General features: G+C 24.5%; 1 long non-coding RNA gene across 1 annotated transcript; it reads left to right on the top strand.

Moving 5' to 3' along the window:
* Positions 1–1,257: 1,257 nt before the first annotated feature.
* LOC126895106 (uncharacterized) lies at positions 1,258–3,812 on the top strand. The gene is made up of 3 exons (XR_007701592.1): positions 1,258–1,497; positions 3,625–3,651; positions 3,725–3,812. It is a non-coding gene; the product is annotated as an uncharacterized LOC126895106 (long non-coding RNA).
* Positions 3,813–4,107: the final 295 nt, after the last annotated feature.

The following is a 4,107-nucleotide window of genomic DNA, read 5'->3' as shown; positions in this document are numbered from 1 at the left end:
ATCATTAGTCATTTTCGTAAGAAAAGTTCTAAAAACAGGTTAATTTGAAAAAAAAAAAAATGTTGTATTATTAAAAACAAATAATAAAAATATTGATTTTAATATAGTCTAAGAACGCACAAATCATAAGAAAAGTTACAACGAAATGTGAGTTGTAGATCAAAAGTTATAAGATTTGTCAGTTAAATCTATTCCATTCTATATACTTTGTCATATATCTATTTGAACTTTGAGGAAACATTGAAATGTTTTCAAAAATATTAATTGTTAGAATAAACATTTTTTTCAGACATTAATCATAAATATAGTCGTACTTATGTGGAATTATCTACCTTCATATTCACAATACATTGAAAAACTTTGACATTAAATTAATCATTAATACTGTCAATATTCGTTTGAGGAACAAATTCATTGTTTTATTACATATATTATTTAATTACATATATATATTGCAATAAAGAGTACACATTAATATGTATTATAACTGCTTCCTTAAGTAAATCAGTAGCTGACTGCGTGGAAAAATAAACTACAATATATAGACTTAATAAATAGAGGAGAAAAAAATAATGATTGGAAATTTTCAATCATTTTTATTATAAAAATTATTATTTTTGCCATGTTAAAATACACTTTAAAAGTCATGATACATATCGGTAATCTGTAAGCAACAATTAGTGCTACCTCATTATGTGATTATTGACAAAATTAGTTCTTCATTACTATATTAATTAATATATTAACTTATGAGTAAAAAAATATATACATTTTAATATATTTTGTATGTTTATTGAAATAATATGACCTTTCACTCGAGTAGTAAGAACTCTTGGTGGTCAAAATAAGTGATGATGTAATATTTTTAATAAACATTTTATACGTTGAGGATAGCAAGTGTTAACATTAATGTATCCACCTCGCTTGTAAGTTTGATTTGGTAGGGCTGTTAATCGCAGGACTTAAATAATTTCAATGGTTGTATTGTTCTTCTGCTGGTTTTAACTTTTATTGAAATTTTTATAAAACTTGGGAAGATTATTTTAGAACACCAGAGACATGTGCCTCTGGTATTAATGGAACCATTTTAAAATTAAAAAAAAATATTTGTTCTTAAAAATGATGCATATTTATTTTAATAATTATCCTAAACAATTTAACTGTTTTCTGCTAACAAACTAAATTTATGACATAGGTTTTTTAAACAGCAGTTTTCTACATAATTTGCCATTTTTCTGTACTGGTTTGTATTTTATATATAAAAAATAGTGTAATACAAAATAAAACACACTAATCATAATTCAATTTTGCATGCTTCCATTAAATCAAAATTCCAAATTTGTTTTCCTTCTTCTTTTTAAAAAAAAATAAAATTATTAATTTTATCATAGACAGCATTAATAATTAAAATAATGAAATTTATAATTAGTCTATTATTTTACTATATTTATTTCTTATGTTGCATCAATGCAGTTGTCGATCATGAGAAGTTACTTGGTAAGTTATTATTCAATAAGAGCAATGCCAGCGGAGGCCGTGCAATTGGTGTGATTGTTCCAGACCTTTTGGACATGAATACAAAATTAATAAAACATATGAGATAAAAATATGTATAATTTTTATTTCATTTGGTCTGAGCTAATAGCAAAATAGCGAGTAAAATGACTCGAATAAAGCTTAACTTCCCATAATGTATTCTTATAAATAATAAAAAAATTATTTGAATTATATTATTGTAGAGTTTATACAGGGTGATTTTTTTATCATAATCCACTCAATTACTTACAGAATAAATATATTTAAACATTTTTTAGCTTCGAAATGCGAAGCTGAGAAGGTATTAATTTTACTAAGTTTTACTTTTTTTTTTGTGTTTGTTACCACTTTTTCTCAGCTCTCACCGAACCGATTTCTTTCAACGATACGTCAAAAGATCACAAATCGTATGTAGTCGAAGACATTACCCTTAAAAATTGAAAATATTTCCCTCGTTTCCCGTAAATGGGGGAACCTCCAAAAAAATTACAAATTTAAAAATCGCTAATTTTCGAAATTTTTTTACTTAAAACTTATAATTTTTTTAAATGAACAAACCAATATAACTTTTTTTTTTTATAGATGTTTGACGTCTTTACCTATCATTGAGTGTATTTTTTTAATAAATGTAACCCATTACCTGCCCACAGGGGGGGATTTAAAATGACAACTTTTTCAACTTAACTTTTGAAAGTGTTCCGGAAATACGGACACTTTTATATATATCTTAACTTAAAGATAATGTAATATACTTTATTATATATATAAAAAAAAAAAAAAAAATCGGACTTTATTTTGGCTACCTTATGCTATTTTTGTGTTAAAATTCTCGATTTTATATTTTACATTTTTAACTTAAAAATGTTATAACTTTTTGAAAAATGTATGGATCATTACAATTTTTCTATAAGAAATAATATTTATACACTTTATTCATTCGATATACTTCTTTATAAATCAGACCATTTCCCTTAATACAAGGGGGGTTCAAAACATAAAAATGCATATAGAAAGTAGAACTTTTTCAACTTAATTTTTGAATGTGTCCCGGAAATACTGACACTTTTATATATATCTTAAATTAAAGCTTATGTAATATACTTTAATAATAAAAAAAAAATTTCTGAGTTTATTTTGTCTTCATGATGAAAATAGCTACCGTATTCAAAAATATGCAATTTTTGTGTTAAAATTCTAGGTTTTGTATTTTATTTATTATAAGGGAATTACACTGATTTTCATAAATATTATATCAATCTAATTGACATAGTATAAAAAGTGAAACATATTTAAATTTTTTTGTTTCTTTGAAGTCGAGAAAAATAACTTTAAGAGTTGAACTAGTTAAATTTCCATTTTTATTAAGTGACGAATGCGACGTACGGTTTCTGAAACGGTAACATTTGGGTCTTTCACATCTGTGGCACTGAATTTTTTCTTAATTCTGTTTGAGTTAGAAAAAAATATATATAGTAAATGACGTTTAAATTTTTAATGTAACTTTATTCGTTTATTAGATAAACATTTAAAGTTTCAAATGTTTGAGATAATGTACATGTATAATACACAAGCGATTACAAATACAGGTAGCTAAATGGTTTTTATGACATTGCTGTCAATCACGTATTGTTTATTATCAATTATGACTATCAATAGATAGACTTTTTATACAGTCAGTTATTGTATTTATGAACTCACAACAATGTGCATTACTACCATTGATAATAACAATGCAAAATAAAAACAAAGTTGACCCCCTTACAAGGCATAAGGGATGAACTTAAAAAGTATTACATAGTTAATAATTCAAGAATAATGTGTAATTAAAGATAACCAAAAAAAAAATATTTGAATATATTTATTCTATAAATAATTGAGTGGGTTATGATAAAAAATTCACTCTGTATAACTCAACAATATTAAAAATTAAAAATGTTTAATAGTTTATGAGAAAATGAGCGCCAGAAGGCACCAATTGTGTCAGTAAGCTACCAAATGCCGTAAATTGTTCCGCCGGCATTCAATAAGAGTAATCATTTTTTTTTGTTTAACAACAAACATCTTTTTGAATAATTTTTTGTCTTGTAGAAATAGCTGGTATTATGGCTAAGAGTAGTATGTATAAAACAAATAAAAAATGATTTATAGTTTTTTCCCATATTTTAACTAATTAAACCCAATATAATAGGATCGTGGCATTATAGGACACACCATAGTTGGAACAATTATAAATGATACCTGACAGTATAAATCACTATTATAAAAAAAGTTTCAATGGTAAACTGTTAAATTTCACAATAATTTATATATTTGTAGTTTTATAATTACTTAGTAAAAAAATGGTGTATTGGAACCTTTTTGAATATCGAATTGAAAAAAAAAATTTACACGCACGTATACATATGGCCTTTATCAAAATTCTTCTTATATTTTGGTTTTTCATTGAACTTTCACAAAAATTACACTTAAAGAAGACTTATTGTTTCTATTGCATTGTACTATATTTTTATTGGAATTAATATTAAAACAAAAAGTTGTATTGATTTTTAAATGCAGTAACTAATTTGAAAA

This window comes from Daktulosphaira vitifoliae, unplaced genomic scaffold, assembly GCF_025091365.1.
Source record: "Daktulosphaira vitifoliae isolate Bord-2020 unplaced genomic scaffold, ASM2509136v1 Scaffold_1, whole genome shotgun sequence".
In the NCBI taxonomy this organism is placed as follows: Eukaryota; Metazoa; Arthropoda; class Insecta; order Hemiptera; family Phylloxeridae; genus Daktulosphaira; species Daktulosphaira vitifoliae.
This window is presented reverse-complemented; position numbering and strand designations above follow the sequence as displayed.